This window comes from Natrix helvetica (assembly GCF_964273705.1).
Source record: "Natrix helvetica genome assembly, chromosome: 2".
In the NCBI taxonomy this organism is placed as follows: domain Eukaryota; kingdom Metazoa; phylum Chordata; class Lepidosauria; order Squamata; family Natricidae; genus Natrix; species Natrix helvetica.
This window is the reverse complement of record NC_138552.1, coordinates 265200563-265220534: the sequence shown is the minus strand read 5'-3', so window position 1 is coordinate 265220534 and position 19972 is coordinate 265200563. Positions and strand designations below refer to the sequence as shown.

The 19972-nt window shown below is 39.8% G+C and overlaps 1 long non-coding RNA gene across 1 annotated transcript; it reads left to right on the top strand.

The window, feature by feature from the left end:
* The first annotated feature begins 223 nt into the window (after positions 1 to 223).
* On the top strand, positions 224 to 11935 carry LOC309387905. The gene is made up of 3 exons (XR_014174685.1): positions 224 to 358; positions 8117 to 8225; positions 10250 to 11935. It is a non-coding gene; the product is annotated as an uncharacterized lncRNA (long non-coding RNA).
* Positions 11936 to 19972: the final 8037 nt, after the last annotated feature.

Here is a 19972-nt window from a genome sequence, read left to right as displayed (position 1 = left end):
ACATGAAGAAAGGACTGGAAATAAAGCTTTGCTAGTCCTTTATTTGTTTGTAATGTCCACCCCAAACTCCTCATTTCTGCCTCCTTTTCTAAGTTTCACAACTAAAAATGAAAACAATACACATTGAATCAAACTGTGGTCCCCCCTTCCTCCCCTCAGGAAAAGTAAGAACTGAGAATTGTTGCTAAATTTATGTGTAACACCTGAGCAACAAATTCCAAGGCCTATTCTTCAAGCAACTGATATGTATCTTCCCTGTACTTTATGCAGTTATACAGAAGAATCGTGACTGCTCTCATTTTATTAGAAAAGAAAGCAAATGTATTTCTTGATGTAATGTGTATCTTACCTGGCAAAGGTAAGTAGGCAAGAAGAACAATTCCCAATAAAAGGTAGCAGATCTTCATCTCGAGGCTGTTTGGGATGTGGTATAAATTCTGCAATAGTCTAAATTTATAGGGCCCATAGGACCGTTATTACTGTTTTGAAATGTTAAACTATTGCAAAGTACATTGCTTTAACGATCTTGCATAAGGTATGTCTTTTTCCAGTTTAACATTTTTATTACGTTATGAGATAAAATACAAAATACCAAAGTAAATAGGAAAATATGGGGGGGGGGGAGAAGGGGGAGAGAAAAGTGAGGAGAAACTGGGGAAATGAAAAGAAGCAACACTGATTTCTAACTCCTTCTGATGCAGTAGAAAAAGCATTAACATCAAACAACAATTCTTTGTTTTTCCATAATAATATAAACCAGCTATGTCTTGCTATGTTTTAGCCTTCAGTCCCTAATCACCTTTGTTGCACTTCTCTGCACTCTTTCTAGAATCCCAACATCTTTTTTATATTATAGCGACAAAAATTAGATGCAATATTCCAGATGGCTTTACCAAGGCATTATAATGTGATGCTAACACTTCTTGTAATCTTGATTCTATCCCTCTGTTAAGGCATTCATTGGAGTTGATATAAGAAATCTACAGGACTAACTGTAGAGTGTGTCAGATGCTTCCTTTACGTATAAATATTTCCCCACTTTAGCATTCAAAATGCAATTCCTTTTCTACCTCTTTTGTTAAACTGGTGTTTCTCAGACTTGGGAACATTACGATGTTTGCAGTTCACCTCTTAGTATTCTACAGCCATCTTAAAGTTGTCATGTTTGAGAAACACTACTCTATGTTGTGTATTTGATTGTACACCACCCCGAGTCCCTTCGAGGAGAGGGAGCGGCTTATAAGTTGAATAAATACTACTACTACTACTACTACTACTACTACTACTACTACTACTACTACTAATAATAATAATAATTTGTGCTTGTAGGAAAATCACTTAGATATTGCCAAGATCCATTGATTAAATTACTACTGTATGCTAATACTGATAATAACGAGCCTTGTTGGTGCAGTGGTTAGAGTGCTGTATTGCAGGCTACTTCTGCTGACTATCGGCTGCCTGCAATTTGAGAATTCAAATCCCACTAGGCTCAAGGTTAACTCAGCCTTCCATCCTTCTGAGGTGGGTAAAATGAGGACCCAAATTGTTGGGGGTAAAACTGCTTAGAGAGGGCTGTAAAGCACTATAAAGTGGTGTATAAGTCTAAGTGCTGTTGCTATTGTGATAAAGGGCCCAGGCAACATAAGACTGACTGATAGCTAGGCTGTTTTTTATTTTATTTTCCCCAGTGTGTATGTAACTATAATCAGCTTAATTATACATTGTTGACAAGGCTAGTATAATCTGGATAGACATAGTACATGTCTATAAATCACATTTTAGAAGCCACACAGGCTAGGTTGCAGTCACAGCCTAAATTGAAACAAAGATACATACTGTGGTTCAGCATGCTCTATGACTGTAGTTATTGTATTACTATATTACTGGTTTTTAACCTGCACCATTGATTACAGCTCTGTGTGTGATATTGTGGTTGTGTTATGTTTGTCACTATACCTTATAAAGACAAATCCAGGTGGTGAAAGTGAACTACAGTAGTAATTTAAGACCCAAGGGAGAGCAATCTGCAAGGTCAAAGCAACCTTTATATTTGTAGAGCCAGTTTCTAAGTTTGCTCTCCCAATAAGTTTAATTTCTGAGTTTAGAGTCCAGTAAGTTCTAAACACAGAATTCCAACTATTGCTTGGAAGAGAAAAAAGGAACTTTTTAAAGAGACCTTTTACCCTTTCTTTTTCTTTTTATATACAAGTCAAGGAAGAAAGCACACCCATACTCTTTCCTCCTCCTTTTTGCCCACAACAGCTACCCTGTGAAACAAGTTGGGCTGAGAGAGTGTAACTGGTCCAAAATCACCCAACTCATTTTTCATGCCTAAGCAGGGCTATAACTCACAGTCACCTGGTCTCTGGGCCAACACCTTAACCACTACACCAAACTGGCTCTCATCTAATGGAGATGGGAAGAAATGGGCTATATTATGTACTTTCCTTCCATGGGAAAAAAAGGCACATCCAAACATAAAGGAAGGAAACATTGCTTATGAGATAATTGGCTTATTTGTATTTTAAGTTCCTTTGGGGAAATTCAATGAGGTTTGCTTTGTCAAGGTAATCTAAATAGTCATTTTGATACATAGAAGCTACATGGTAGTTTCTTTTAAGCTTATTCTGGTTTGTGCCTTTCAGGATTAGCTGATTGACCTGCTTCCTGAAGTAGGATGTAGGATGAAGTAGGTTGTTCAATGTGTACTCAGTGCCTCACTCTAAGAAAGGGCTCATCAAAATGGGGAATCAATGTAGGGGACAGAATATTCTTTGGCATCAATGAAGCAAAGGTATAAAAACAGTTTCCTGATGCTGATAGCAAGTTCTGGCTTGGTAATATAATATCCAAGGGCAGGAGAAGCCCTATAAATTCCAATTATGATCACCAAGCATCTTAGGAGCGAGAACATTATGTAAAAGATAAAGATATTTAATATGCTCTCACTGTGAGTGAACCTTTAGAATGCTTTACCCTCTACTGAATTAACTTGCAGTAACATGAATACGTTATGGCTTTAAGAGAGACAGAAGGACACATTCCCAGTAACTTGTGTTCTTGTTTACCTCATTGAAAAACAATTGGTTATTAATACCTTAGCAACTTTATTATGGAATTTAGTGTACAAAAGAGGTGTTTGCAGTGGAACCTGACATCATTACTTGTGTCCCTGACCATTTTCCATTGGCCCTTGAGTTGCTCTGCTCATAGATGCTAATTGAGATCATAAGGCAGAACTATAGCTAAGATGAAAACTTCAGGTCTCACTCACTCAAGATACATGGACAAGCAGCAGAAAAAGGTAACAAGTGCCATCTGAGACAAAGAGAACACACAAGCCCAGGCAGAAACGGAAAGAGGTCCTGTTCAGACAAATGAAAAGATTAACAAGGGTGGGGGAAATGATTCCCAGGTCACAAAAGAAGCAGTACTGCATAAGCAATGTCTACATATTGTGCAGAAGGACAATCAGCAAGCCAAAAAGACCAAAACACTTCCCCATCAACAATCAACACCTAGATGAGCATAGATTATCTCCAAGATTAAGCTCGGACCCTTAATCAAGAAGCAAACATTCCATTCAGGAAACTGCCAATCAAGTTAACAGTAAACGGCTCAACCAACTGTCTTTGGAGAAGTAGAACCACCAAGACCATTCTCATGAACACAGACATGGCAAGCTGCTAGAATAAAAACCAGGAGCAAAATTTACTCCTTACTATCCCAAAGATGCTTTTTCTAAAAGGCAACTAGATGTCATTTTTTCAAAGTCCAGTTGCCTTTTGAAAAAGCATCTTTAGGATAGCCGTGATCTGAATGACTGAGAATCTTCATAGATGCTCACTCCTTACTAATAGTGATAATGTTACCTAGTTCAGGTAATGAAATGTCTGCATAAAAATGACCAAGTTCAGGGGACACCACATACTTTCTCCCCCCTTGATTTGCATCTTTTATGTTAGAAGATTGTTCTTCTGTGTTCTTGATTTTGAACTGCTGACAATCGAAAAATACTTTTTTGTTTCCAACCCCTACATGCTTAAGGATCTAGGAAGAATCAACTGCAGCAGATTTTCTACATGTGGGGAGTTCAGTGTTTCTCTGCTGTTACTTGTGAGTCAGTTTCTTTCCATTCTATCTAGCAAGACTTTCAGAGAAGAGGATGAATTTTAGAGAGGATAAAGAATTCTTATTCACAGTATTGTTAGCGGAGCATGGGTGAAGAGATAACTTTTTATGCCTGGCATGTACAGAAAGGAATTCTGGGTTGAAAAGTGTAGAAGGGCGAAGTTTTATTCCTTGCCTAACTGAGGTTTTTCTGTGCATCTTGTTCCCTTCCTGTTTCTCAGTGAAATAGATAACTGGAATGTGGTCAGGGAGCTTGTCACAATGACAGCTAACCACACTGAGTTTCCTCAATTGGAAAGGGAAGATAATTTTCTTCTTGTCAATCCTTTCCAGAATTGAACTTTCTCTGTTCAATTTGTTAGGAATTAGTGAGGTGTTTGTTAGGAGTTAGTGATGAGATTAAGAAGGACATCAATAAAAGACATACACATCTATTATTATTTCTTCAATGCTTTAATATCATGCAATCCTTAGAACTGTAAAAATAAAGGAGTCATCTCAGAGGTCCAAGTTGGTCTTATTTTAGTCTTGAGACAAGTACTTTTTTGTAGTCCTGGTTCTTATTCTTCAGCCTCATTCAGATGAGAAAGGGAAGGGATAGTCTTAGTTCCTAACGAAGGCTGAGAAATCTTTGCAAGAGATCTAATTTAAGAAACATTATTGCAAGCATATCAATACAACAGATATTTATATGGATGTTTTTTTTTTCCCTGAAGAAAGACCTCAGGAACTGAGTTTTTTTCTGCCTGATGAACATTCTCTCTCTCTCTCCTCTTTAAAAGAACGTACTCTGGGCAGTGTGCTTTCAGTTTGAAACTCAGAATATTTTAAAAACAACAGAGGGCATTTGTTGATGTTTTTAGGCTGCATGAGAGGGAATGAAGTACCCTGTTGGAGATCCTTAACAATGAAATCTTCTGAGCATTTGTTTCCTTTCAGCCAGCTCTCCTATCATGCCAACAGTTTCCCTCATACATTTACACAGATTGCTTTAGAGAAGACCCAAATACAAACCTGCCCACCAGGTTTCCGGGCATTCCATCAGCCCCGGGCCCTGGGTAAGGGTGGTGGGGTGGCGGTAGTTATTCGGGAATGTTTAGAGCCGAGGGAGTTCACTGTCCCTCAGATACCCGGGTGTGAGTCCCTTGGTGTGAACTGGGGCCCAGGGAGGCAGTGGGGCTTGCTGATTGTATACTTGGCTCCTCGCTATGCATCAGCAGCCCTGCCCGAGCTCCTCGAGCTAATCTCAGCGACGGCAGTTGAGACTCCCAGACTTTTGGTCATGGGGGACTTCAACTTGCCGTCAACGGGAGCGGCTTCCGAGGTGGCTCGGGAGTTCATGGCTTCCATGACGGCCATGGACCTGACCCAATTAGTGCAGGGCCCCACTCACGAAGGGGGCCACACACTGGACCTCATTTTTGTATCTGAACAGTGGACGAGTGATCTGGGAATAGGGGACTTAGTCATCACGCCCCTGTCATGGTCAGACCACTCATCCCTCCGGCTGGACTTCCCTGGCGCTATCCCCCACCGCGAGGAGGCGGAACCAGACTCTACAAGCTGGTACCGCCCCAGGCACCTGATGGAATCGGATAGATTCCAGACGGAGCTTGGGCCAATACCTGTAGCCTTGTCCCGCTCCCGCTCCGAGGACCTAGTGACTGCCTGGAATAGGGCGACGACTGGGGCCTTGGACCGGGTTGCGCCTTTGCGACCTCTCCTGCGGCATCGACCCACCCGGGCTCCTTGGTTCACTGAGGAGCTAAGGGTGATGAAGCGCCACAGGAGACGTCTAGAGAGCAGGTGGAGGTCCTCACGCTCCGAATCTGACCGAACACAGGTAAGAGCCTATTTGCGGACTTACCTTGTGGCAATAAGAGCGGCCAAGCGTAGACATTGTGCCGCCCTTATTGCGTCCGCGGATAACCGCCCTGCCGCCCTGTTTCGGGTGACCCGCTCCCTTTTATCGCAGGGGACGCGGGAGACACCCTTACAGGGAAGAGCAGAGGAGTTTGGGGAATATCTTCAGGACAAAATCGATCAGATCCGGAGCGGATGGACCTCCGTCAGTGGACCAGACGAGCCGTCAACAGCGAGTCTTGAGAGACCATTCTGGGAGGAGTTTGACTCTGTTGCCCCCGAGGATTTGGACAGGTTGCGTGGACGGCTGCGACCTACCACATGTTCAATGGACCCGTGCCCCTCCTGGCTGGTACTGGCAGCCTGGGAGGTGACACGAGGCTGGCTTCTGGGCCTGGTGAACGCCTCATTGAGTGAGGGATACTTACCAACCGCCTTGACACCATCGCTGGCCATAGGGGGCGAACAACTGTCCCCTGTGGAGCGGGCGCGCAATTTGGGCGTCCTCCTTGATGCCCGGCTGTCAATGGAGGACCATGTGGCAGCCGTGGCAAGGGGGGCGTTCCACCAGGTTCGCCTGGTGCGCCAATTGCGCCCCCAACTGGATTGGAGTGCCCTGGACACGGTCACTCATGCGCTGGTGACGTCTCGCCTGGACTACTGCAATGCCCTCTACATGGGGCTTCCCTTGGGACGCATCCGGAGACTGCAGCTAGTTCAGAACGCAGCCGCGTGGGTTATCATGGGGAGTACACGTTACTCCCACGTAACACCTCTCCTGCGCGAGCTGCACTGGCTACCTGTGGCCTTTCGGGTGCGTTTCAAGGTATTGATTACCATCTTTAAAGCGCTCCATGGCATAGGACCTAGTTATCTGCAGGATCGCATCCTACCACACATGTCCCTGCGACCTATCCGCTCACACAGGGAGGGACTCCTCCTGGTGCCGTCCGCTAGACAATGCCAGCGGGCGACACCTAGGAGTAGGTCCTTTTCTGTGATGGGCCCAACCCTCTGGAATGACCTCCCCCCCGACATTCGAACTACCACCGACCTCCGTTCCTTCCGTCAAAAATTAAAGACTCACCTATTTCAATCAGCTGGCCTGGCACTCTCTTAGTTTTATCTCCCGGGGATTTATTTTAATTGGGTTTGGGTTTTAATTGGGGATGTTTTTTAGGGTTTTAGAATATATTTATTTCTTGTACAGCCTATCTCCTCCATCCAAATGTATTTAATTGTTTTATGATTGTATTTTTATCTGCATTGACTGTACACCGCCCCGAGTCCCTTTTTGGGAGAGGGGGCGGTCTAGAAATCCAAGAAATAAATAAATAAATAAATAAACACTTTGGTCTAGACATGTCTCACCTTCTTACCACATAAGTGCTTGATGGGAACATTATATCATGAGCTTCAGTAGGTGGGTAATAATCACCTATACTTCATCATATGCTTCATTTCATCCTGGACTTATTAGGAGAGAGAAATGCTTTCATGTTCTCCTGGCATTTCCTGCAGCTGAGTAATTTCTTACAAAAAATAAAATAGTAATAGGAAAATGTCATTCTATGAGCCATGGGGGCAGAGTGGTTAGAATGCAGTATTGCAGGCTAATTCTGCTGCCTGCCAGAGTTTGGCAGATTGATTCTCACCAGCTATATGCTGACTGTAAATTGCTTAGAGAGGGCTGTCAAGCACTGTGAATAGATATATAAATCTAAGTACTGTTCTATTGCTATTGCTATTCTGGCCCAGGGCCTGGGGAAAGACAGTAATTTTCAAGGTGTTCCTGTTAGGTTTGGTATAATCTGGATCTCAGGGGAACATGTTGTTTCACAGTGCAGGACAGCAACAGGGAAGTTAATAAATCCATCTTAATTTTTTAAATCCCTTGCCTTTGCCATTCTTAACACACTACTATTGTGTAACCAGCACCATATGCTTTTTGACGCAAGGAAGAGTACAAAAATATGTGACAGGTAAGTCAAAATTACATTTGTGCTGTATTAGTAATGATTTTCTGGTTTCAACCTGAGATTTCTGCTTAAATCGCATGAATTAATAATGCTCAGATGACATTACTTTTTTCCCTTTACCCAGATCCTTTTCTTCCCAGTGTTTCTTCGCTTCAAGAATAGAGAAATAGAGCTGCAGCCAATTTGCAGCTATGAACATTTTATACTGTTTCACTGCTGTCATTTTCTTCTTCTTCCATGCTGCTCAGGGTGAGTGATGATTCAATAATATACTGCACAAAGAATATCTTGTCATAAATATTTTGATGAGAACACTATATTAATATTTAGCCCAATCGCTAGTTTCAAGAGATCATAAGCTCTGCATGGGTTTAAGCTTGAAAAAGCAGTTCAGTAGATTGGTTCATATGTGAAGGAATGAGTTGAAGAAATATTTGGCTTTTGTGTTTTATTGTTTGTACTTTTATGCTCACCTATATATAATCATATTTCTATATGTAATGTTTTCTATATGTAAATTTTATGTGCTGTTAAACCAAGTCTTCATTATGTAAAAGCATAAGAAAAAACTTTATCACCATATAATGGAAAGAAAAACAAATATTTAAAAACTGAAATCATATTTGCCTTGTTTTTAAAGAATAATAGTATATTGACACAGGAAACTTACAGAGAAGCTTCTCCATTGATATTCTTTACTCGGGTAGCCATCTGTCTCCCTTGGATTTTATTTTTGTAAGGGAAAATTAGCCTGGTCAGATTGTCCCCTTTATCTTGAGGCATACCAATTTCATTATCACATTTATCATGTGAGGCTGGGAAGTCAAAGTAAAACTATGGTTTGAAAGGAATTCCAGGACTGTTGATAGCTAGCAGTTTTAGGTTCCGGATCTCATTGCAACCGGTATGGTGCAACGGGGTTGGGCAACCATCACAAGAACGCGTGCAGTGCACGCATTTGTCCTTACATCCTGCGATGCCTCCACGACACCTCCGCAATGCTCCAACTGCCTGGCGGAGTGTTGCACAGGTGCCATATGCTCTGTGTGCAGAAGCACCAAAGAGCTCAAATACAGGTAAGGAGGGAGGGCAGGCAGGTGGCCCTGCAGAGGACTGTACTGGAACGGTACCCTGTGCTCCCGGCAGGCACCAGTACGCCTGTACTGGGGCGTACTTCCTGCAACCCACCACTGATAGCTAGCCACTACTGCACTATATACATTTTTGTCTGGCTGTTTCTCCCACTGTACTTTAGGTGAAAGCAAAATACCCTGGCCTCACCCTTGCTGGCTTCAGAAAAGCTTGTATAAGTTATCTTTTTAAGCAATATGCCTGCTATTTTATAAGGCTCCAGGCATTTCTTTATTGGACAAATTTGTATATGGGTAGTTCTCAAACCTATGATCAGAATTAAGCCCAAAATGTTTGTTTTAAATCAAGATGGCTGTTACCTGAATTTCGCTCCATTTTACAGTCTTTTTTGCTTTTCTTGTTAAGTGAATCATTGCAATTACAGTCTTTCTTGTTAAGTGAATCATTTGCAGTTATTAAGTCAGCATCAGAGTTGTTGAGTGAATCTTGCTTCCCCATTGACTTTGGTTCTCAGAAGGTCGCAGAAGGTGAGCACATGACCCCACAATCAGAGGTGGGTCGCTCCTGGTTTGGCCCAGTTTGGCCGAACTGGTAGTGGAATTCAGGCCTGGGTCTCAGAACTGGCAGGGACCCAGGCCTGCCACACCCCTGAATCGGTTCCCTCACTGCTGCTGGGCTGCCGCCACTTTGGTTTTTAGTGACTGCGCTTGTGCAGTTTACTTCAAATTGTTCTGTGCATGCACGAAGAACAATTTACATTGAACAGCGCACATGTGCACAGTGCATGTCTGGTATGCGCGGGGGGGGGGTGCGAACCGGTAGTAAAACCGACAGCAACCCACCCCTGCCCACAACACTGTGACCATCATAATTATGAGTCAATTATCCATTATGATCATGTGACCACGGGGATGCGGCAATGGTCATAAGTGTGGAAAACGGTTGTAAGTCACTTTTATAGTGCCGTTGTAACTTTGAATGGTCACTAAATTAACTGCTATAAGTCAAAGAGTACCAATATTGCATGACTTCCAGCTCAGCCAAAGAGCTCATGCCCTTTTGTGTTATATGTATGCTGCACCAACTCGCCTAATGATTAAATTGCTTGGGTAGTAATAATGCTGAAAAGATAACATGAAGAGAAGATTTCAGAGCTTTGATAAACATTTTATTTTTTACAGAAGACCAATTTATAGAAGCCGTTCTACTTACTTGTGCATCACTGGGTGGATTCTGCATTCTACAACCCAATGAGACCTGTCCTTCAGGTGTCCTTCTGGATGTGCCTTGTCATTTCAGAAGAAGATGTTGTTCAAAGACTGATGTCTAACTCTCATCTTTATGTACTTATTGGATACATAATCAATGGAATGCCCCAATATAGCTTTCATCTGTTCCACTAGTTAGCTGTAGTTAATTATCATGATATTTCCTACTTGTGATAGGTAACTAAGTTAATCAGTCAATCCTCTCCAGAATTTGGACAGGAATCATTCAAAATTTCTTTTGTGTATATGCTGTGTCCCACTTTGCTAACCCCATTGACAACTCCATATCTTTTGCCACAGCCATGTTTATATCTCCAGGTCCCTCACTACTTATTTAAAGATCCATAATTCATTTGGATGGAATTCTAATGTGCAATGAAAACAAAGAGAAAGAATGGGATCTCTTTAGTGAAAAAATTGAAAGCATACAACAGTTTTCCAAATTAAGGAAATTAAATTGTCAGTGCTGAATTCTGAAGAAGATAAAAGTTGAAAATCCTCTTAAAATGAGAAAAAGAAATAAGAACATCTCTCCTGGAATCAGGAAAGGACAAGTCCCCATCAGAAAAAAAGATCTGTCCACAGTCAATTTACTGATTTACTAACCACTGGAAGGGATCCCATTTGCCCTGTCAACTAGATTTAAATTAGTACCTCATCTCCAACTAAATGGGTTTGTCATTTTTGTCCAAATGATGGCAATTCTATAGATTTCACTGAATATGAGAGAGAAAATAATTCACTTTAGGTCTTAAAAGTAGAAATATGACATAACACCATCATTTTTTTGTTTTATTAAAATATTTGGAACATTACTCCATATTTAACAGAAAGAATTTTAATTTAACCTAGTAGGTATATTTTATGAGAAATTTTGGAAATGCATAGATAAGCTAATGTTGATATAACATGTTAATGTAGTTTTACATATTTATATGGATTGGTTGATTGATTTTCTTGCTATTTTTGAAATAAAAATGATAATGGGAAGCTGAAATCTTACAAAGGATTCTATGCATGATTTGCTATCACATGAAATTGGAGTTATTGTACAATAGTATATATACTGTTAAATTTCCTTTTTTGATATTGGAATGTAGATTGACCTCTTCCAATCAGTTGGTCACTATGTCATTGTCTAGTTTTGCTGATGTAGCTTGATGTAGAAACTTTAATGATTCTTCTTCTGTTGCTTGCCATATTTCAATTGGTATTTCATCAGTTCCTGTAGTTTCACAATATGTTCTACAATCCATGTATAAAGGGATCTTTTTGTTTGTTTGAAGTAATCATTGGAGAGGCTGAAATTGATTTCCTGCTTCATTTCAGTTTCCTAAGCTACAAAATAAATCCCATTTTTCTCTTTAATGTTTCCAACTTTCACATTCCAGTTCCAATTACAGGCAGCTCATCTTGCTTGCATGTTCTTCCATTTCAAATTGAACTTGAGCATAAAACTCAACCTATTCTTCTGCATTGGTGGTTAGAATAAAAACATGAATGATCATCATATTTAAGAATTATCCACAAAGTCTGATTAACATTATTTAGTTATTGATTGCACTCTAGTCAAGTAGCTGTTCTTAAGTTGGAAAGATTCCCATGCATGATTCCCATGCATGGACATGATTAGCGATAAATCAGTTCCCAACTATAAAAGGAACACAATTCCTTCTCTGTCTCTTACTCTGTCATGAGTAATAAACAGTGTCATCTTTTGATCAAAAGTGTCCAACTCCAGTCTATTTTAATTCTCTGACGTCTAAGAACTCCATTTGTAGTTATTTCATTTCATCTTTCATGTGTTGTGGGTTTTTTTGTTCATTATTCTTATGCTACATATTCTCACTGTAATTCTCCTTTGCAGCTTCAGATTTTCTTTTCCTGTATGGCAGCATCAGCAACAAGATGTCCCAAAAGTTTTAATTGAGCCATGTTACAAACACTATTTACTCTAAAAGATGCCCAGCTCTTCCTCAGTAGCATGTTAAGTACCATCAGACCCGAGGATACTGTTCTCTGGCACCACATCATTAATCATTTCATATTTTCTCTCTATATGGTTTTCCTGGTGCACACTATGAATGGATGCCTTCGGTATTTGTTTGTTTGTTTTTATTTCCCACCTTTATTATTTTCACTAACAACTCAAGGTGGTAAACATATTGAACACACCTTCCTCCTCCTATGGTTCCCCACAACAACAATTCTATGAGGTCGATTGGGCTAAGAGAGCATGACTGGGCTCGAAGTCATTCATCTGGCTGTAATGGCTAAGGCCAGTATTCTCACTAAAGTGATGTAGGAGGAGAAGTGGTAGAGCCTGTTGGTGGAGTTAAAAGAGGGAACAGTCTGAAATGCCTATGTTGCCACAAGCAATATAATTTTAAATCCCATTGAATTCTTTTGACTTTCATCTAACTTCAAGTAGATGCCAACTCTTAGTTGAAAAGTTTTCTATCCATAGGCATGATTAGCAATACATCAATTTAACCTGACCTTTCTATATAACCTTGATCTTTCATGTCTGACAATTGATGATCATCCAGCCTTTTCTTATATTGTAGCAGCCCAACACAGATGCCTATTTGTTTTAGCTGTATAGTTGGATGACCTTCATGCCTTCAATAGCCCTGCTGGGAATATACATGCTTGCCATACAGTCCTGGCATCCTTTGGTCATCCTGCCCAGATACCCTGCCCCACCATGATGTAGCTACACAGCAGAGCCTGGGAGGAATCTAACATGGCTATTACATTCTTAACCAGATATAGCCAACTTTTTTAAATGCATGGATTATTTTGGAGGAATAATTCCTGAAAATGTGAAAAAAAGCATCGCAAAAAGAACGGAGAACTGAGGCACAGCCACGAAGTATGGAAAGTATCATTTTTAATGTATATCAGCTTTAGCATTTGACAAGAACACAGCTTTTTATCAGCAAAGCATTAACTGATAAAAAGCAACATTTTTCAGAATGTAGGTAATCTCCAAATGCTCCATCCACTGTTAGAGGGTACTCGGATGTTAGCAGGAACTGAAAAATAATGTAGAAGAAAGTTGGTTATAATAGCCACAGTCATATTGGTTAAACAAAAGACAGCCGATTCTAATAATAACAGCAACATAGGACAGACATAAATAAAGCTGACAAGGGTAAGATGGAAGGTTGGGAAGCATCTGGTCAATTTGAATAGCTATTTTTCTATAGCTGCCGCTATGGGAATAATGAAATATTGGTAATTGATATCATGGTTAATGAGGCAGGTAAGGAGAAAAGGAAAGAAGGAATTTCAATAGTTTCTGTCAACGTCACCCAAAGAAATTCCTCAATAAGGAAGCTGACAAAAGTCACTCCTGCTCCCATTGCTCCTTTGCATGACTGTTGACATTCTGCTTCTCTCTTTAGGTAAGGAAATTTCACTGAAATGATGACCCAGCAGGTCATAGGTTATCTAGTGTTATAATTATTAAAACCCTGAACATGTATAGACAATCCTAATTAAAACTAGGAAGAACAATATTTATGTGTAATTTGAGCTACAATCTACCTGAATGACTTTCACAAGAGTTTATTTTGGTGCCTCAGTTTCATTATAAAACATTTGTGAAGTTGTTGTTTCAGGAAAAGAACTTTCAGCTGGTGAAGTTGCATATTCACACTCTGGAATCCACCATATTCTGTACATTAGAAAAGGAATAAATTATTTCAAGTAGAAAATTATTTGGTAGGTATAGAGCATCAAAACCTTGTGATGTTATGTTGCCGTGATGTATCATGACATTTTCCCCCTTTCTGGAACTGGGGTGGGTGTGCCTGTTCATGACACATCTCGCCCGCCGGCCACCAGTTTGACACCCCTGTTATAGAGGATTAGGTAAAGGAAAAGCTAAAGGAATCCCTGTGGATTTTACTCTGTTAGTTGTTGCCAACTTTAGGAGCCCATGCTCATCTCTGTTTCAAAGCCATTGAGCCAGTGTTGTCTTAAGACATTTCTGTGGTTATGTGGCCAGCATAACCACATGGGGAGCTGTTACCTTACCACTGAAGTGGTACTTATTAAAAGTATCACTTTTATAGTATAGTATAAAAGTTTCGCATTCACATACTTTTGAACTGCTAGGTTGGCAGGAGCTGGAGGGACGGATGACGGGAACTCACCCCCTTTTGTGACACTCAGGTCTCAAACATGGGCTACCGGCTTTCCACTTGATAAGCCCAGTGTCTTAACTGCTGAGCCACTACATCACCCATAAAAGATTAAAATATATGTTAATTAAACATATAATTGATAGTTGTTTGATTGGAGGTTGATACATGAGTGGATTTTTTAAAATTTCCATGAAATTTCTAAGAGAAAAATAAAATTAAGATTAACAATGGATTTCTTTGAAGACCTAATTTTCAAAAAAAAAAAAAAGAGGTTGCAACCCTTTGATCTGAATACTATACACACTATCACATATCTTTGCTACAGTAGCATATAGAATACCAACAGAAAATTACAAGGATGATCTCTTGTACCTTATAGAATTTTATAGGGTAAAACAAATAATATTCCAAATGCCCAATAATCTGATAGACAGCAATCTATCATGCTTCACATAGCTGGCAAAACTAAAGAAGCAGGATAAATTCAAATGTTAAAGTTACGTCTTATAATGCTAGTCTGGAGTAAATGCAGAATGTACACACTTAATAGCTATTTTCCAGGTATATTATAGTACTTTAATATTATATTAATAAATTAATACTCTTATATGGCTACATATTCAATATTGATACTTGAATTGAATAACCATAATGTAAGTTCAAAACACAGACTAAAATTTAGATTGGAAACTATAAAGGTAAATGTCCAATAAAATTTTTTGATCTGATTCACAAGAACTGTATTCTGTACCCTGGCAAAACTGACTTACCTTGCACAGCACTGGAGGTCAAATTCACAGTGTCCATAGTAAGTAAAACAATCAGGACAGGGAAGGTTTTGCGGATAACAGAAACCATTAAGACGCCGTTGACATTCACTTTGACCTCCAGCAAAATCTACATCAAAAATTTGAAAAAAAATATATTTAAAAATCCTTTGTGCATTATACTGTATAGAAATACAAACATATATAAAACTATCTCATAGGTACACATGCCTAAGCATGACTCTGGGTGAAATATTTTATCCCAAATTATACAGGTTTCAATATATTTTCTTTCCCTCCCTCTCTCCCCATATACACACACAGAGAGAGAATATATGTATTCTCTGTAGATTTTTATATATATATACATAGATTATCTTTATATTAAGATATATATAATATTATATATATAATATTGTATTTGTACTGATAAGTAAATAAAGGGAGACTAGTATAGATCTATTTCGAGCTAATTAGCTCTCATCAGCTAGCCATACCCTTACTGGGATTTGAACCTGGGTTGTATTATATCTTAGGCAGGAGTCTTAGCCCCTAAGCCACAGGCTCGCCTCCTTATCAGTTGAGCCAGGGAAATATATATATCTTTCTATGGAACAGAAATGTTATTATTATTGATTTGAATTATTATTTTAAAGGAGAATATTTGTAGTTGAGAGTTGATATAAGGGATTCTTGGTGCTCCCTGAGCTTGGTAGTTTCCTTGCTGACATTTCATTACCCAAACTTGGTAACATCATCAATACTAATAATAGCACGAATGATGTCATCTAATTTGGGAAATGAAAACAACAAGCACAGAGAGCACCAAGGACCCCTCAATTATTATATTATTTGAATTTGTTAGCTGCCCATCTCCTATGGAATATTATGGTATGCAGGAATGACCTTAGGCAAATATCTCAGAAGAGACCCTCCCTAGTACTGTGAAGGGGACGGGTGGGTGAGACTTGTAAGATTCTGTTAATGTCACCTTACAATAAAGTCAGAGTTAGGATTGGTGTGCTTCTTGTCTGAACTCCTTTGCAAGGCTGACATTGAGCCATGGGAAATCAGCAGTTGAGGCAGTCAGTCCCTGGCTCTCTGAATGTCAGTTCATATTCTAAACAAGGTAGGTGAACTAGAGTAATTAGAAAGGTATGGAGTTTGGTAGATTATTATATGTACAAAGATGGAAAAGGTTCTGAAATACCCACAAAGGAGGAATGGTTGGTGAACATATCAGAATTTGTCGAAATGCAAAATGAAATCGTTTGATTAGGGAGAAAGCCAATAACAACATTTATTAGTGTCTAGAAAAAAATTATGGATATTTTTTGCTAAAAATTGGGAGAATATTAACATGATTTATGGGTTTGGTGATTTGTTCTCCAGAATTTGCACAGTGGTTGCAATGGTTAAGATTGACCTAGTTATCTGCGGGATCGTATCCTGCCCCATACATCCCTTCGGCCGATTCGCTCTCACAGAGAGGGACTCCTCCGGGTGCCGTCCACTAGGCAATGCCAGCGGGTGATGCCCAGGAGTAGGGTCTTCTCTGTGATGGGCCCGACCCTTTGGAATGACCTCCCCCCAGATATCAGGACTACCACCGACCTCCGCTCCTTCCGTAAGAAACTAAAAACCCACCTGTTCAATTTAGCCGGCCTGGCCTAATTCCTAATTCCCAATTTTAGTTCCTCAAGCCTGCATTTTTTAAATTTTCTAGGGATATGCTTTTAGTTGTTTTTAATTTAATTTTTAATTTTTACTCTTTGTACAGTTGTATAAGATTTAATTCGTTTTTAAGGGTATAGGATATTCGTCTTTTGTATTCGTTTTAATGACACACCTGTACACCGCCCCGAGTCCCTTCGGGGAGAGGGGGCAGTCTATAAATACTGAAAATAAAATAAATAAATAAATAATAAATATGTTTTTTCTGAACTAGAGAGAGCCAAGTTTAATTCCCACTTGACCACATTGTTTATTGAGTGACATTGGACCAGAAATTCTCTTTCTACATAACCTTTGTCAAAGGATTATTAAGGAAGACACCTCTGTGCATAGCCACATTAAAGCCTCTGAAAAAATATATATTCAACAACAAACCAGAAAGCAAACTATGCAGCAAAAATTTAGGTTTACCTACAACTCTGCATTAAACATGGAACTATAAAAAGTATGGTGTAGAAAGTGGATGCTGTCCAGTATGTGTGGTCCTTGTTTATAGATAAGTTTTTAAAATGTATACTTAACAACGGAATGCTAAAATAGGTATTTTACGTATTATTTACAAGCACATTCAGTACATCTACAATATCACATTGAAAGGACCTAAAATATTTCATAAAGACATCTAGCATAATTCTATCTCATGCAGTGGTGGGATTACAACTGGTACGCCCCTGTATGGGTATACTGGATCCTGCCAGGAGCACTGGGTACCGTTCCGTTCTGGTGCTCCAGAGGGCCCACCTGCTCGCCCATGCTCCTTACTGGTATTTGAGCTATTTGGGGCTTCCGTGCACATGCGCAGAGCATAAGGCACCTGTGCGACACTTCGCCAACCAGCTGGAGCATTGCGGAGATGTCGCAGAGCGTAGCAGGTGATAAGTACACATGTGCGTGCTGCCTGTGTGTGCGTGTGTGCTGCACATGTTCATGTGGTGGACGCCAGGCCACATTGCACTCTACCGGTTGCATTAGGATCCGGAACCCACCACTGATCTCATCCATTGTGACTATATTAATGTAGCTACATATGTATATTGCATCGCAATGGGCTTAAAGATTGCTCATTTTTGTACCTGGACCAACCACAGCTTTCACAAAGAGAGTCAAAAAGAAAAGATGATAGAGCTTCATGGCTGATGGATGAAGTCAAAAGTTCAATGTTCACAGACAGAAAGTATTCCTGTTGGGAAATAAAGAGTTAGTATCCTCATTGACAAAGGTGAATAGGGCAGATCTTTCTTTCAGCAAAAATGAGAACTGCTGCCCTGATCCAGAATGAAATCACATCCTCTTCCCACCTCTTGCTTAGGAACACCGTATACACAAAACGTCTCAAAGCTGCCTTTTCAAAGATAACTGGACTGTTTTATTTTTCTTGAGGAGGGATAATTTTTTTTTACTTCTCACCCAAGAAGCTTCATCAGATCCGCAGCTTCTGGATCGAGAAGCAGACGTTTCTTCTTCCTCAAGGGGAAAAAGCAAGCACACAGTCCAGCTGCCTTTTGAAAAAAAAAGCACCTTTGACACAACAATGACCTGGATGAGTGAGAATCTGCACAGACACCCATGCAAAAAATGCATAATGATTATCTGAACATCTGATTCCCCTACAACATGTTAAAATCCTGTGGTGCATTTCCAGGATCCACGTCTACTCCTGCTGAATCGTTGGAGGTACAACTATGAATAAATTATTGCTCCAAGAAAAAATGCTCACTTCTACCCAAACAATTTAGTGCATCTAAGGACTAGGGCAGTGGTGGCAAATTGGTGGCCCGCGGGCCGGATGCATCATGAGCAGGCCCTGCCCAGCTCGACTCCATGAAGGGGTAAACGTCATGAAATGTGTGATGGCAATGTGATATGGTGAGTTTGACACCCATGAACTAGGGTTACTGAGACTCTACTGACTGGCAATCTCATAGTCTTTTATTTTTATGGTCCCATAGTTCACAATGTCTCAATGCATAATGTCCAATTTAGTTCATCTATAATTGATTCAGGCTTCTTAACTACTTTCAAATTCATTCAGAGGTCAGGATGCATTGGGCACAGAAATATGTCTGCATATTAACAGAAGTTATACATTCAAAATACTGTGGCTAAGAATATTCAAAAGTAGAAAGACCAGGAAAAAATGCAGAAATACTGCTATCTGGAAATAACCAGAACTCTTGCTGAATTCAACAGCAGATTAAGCAACCATGATCTTCCTTCATTCTCGCTCATAAAAGGAGCCTAAGCAACCCTCCCCTGCAAATTCCATTTTTCTATACTTTCAGTAGAAACATTTCTCTCCACATAATATATTTATAAAAATAATAAAAGTAGGATATAAAATAATAAAATAATGAACATATGAACATACAGCGGTGTGGAAATTAAAAAATGCATTTAAATCATTGAGCTAGAGTAACAACAATGTTATTCCATTTGCAAGTCAAACTGATACTTGCATAGAAAATAAATTCTAAACAGTCTGTTCAGATATATTTCTTGCATTCTACCATGCCCACTTTCCATCCCTGTGGGTTATATCTTTAAGGCTATCTGAGTATCACATTGTAAAATTATTTTTATCTATCAGTCTCTTTCTATTTAAGACTGAAACATCGAATTCTTGAGCAAGAATAAGGAATCCATGATTTGCAGGTGCCCTGATCCCCTTAATTTTCTTTTGTTGTCTCCAGAATCTTGCAGCCAAAACTTGGGAAGAAACAATCCAAAAATCCAAGTAAAACTGACATATTACATGTTGTTATACCTGGAAAAAGCTTATTTCATTTTTTCCCCATAGGTTTTATGCCATGCCCTGTACTGAGATCTTTGTACATCATTCTATTCTTTCCTTATAAGAAGTAATATGTGGTGAGGATATATATAATATATATATCCTCATTCCTCACCACATATGAAAGTCTGCTCTCCATCTCCCAATTCTCACCTTTACCAGGACCAATACTGTGGACAAAACCCAAATT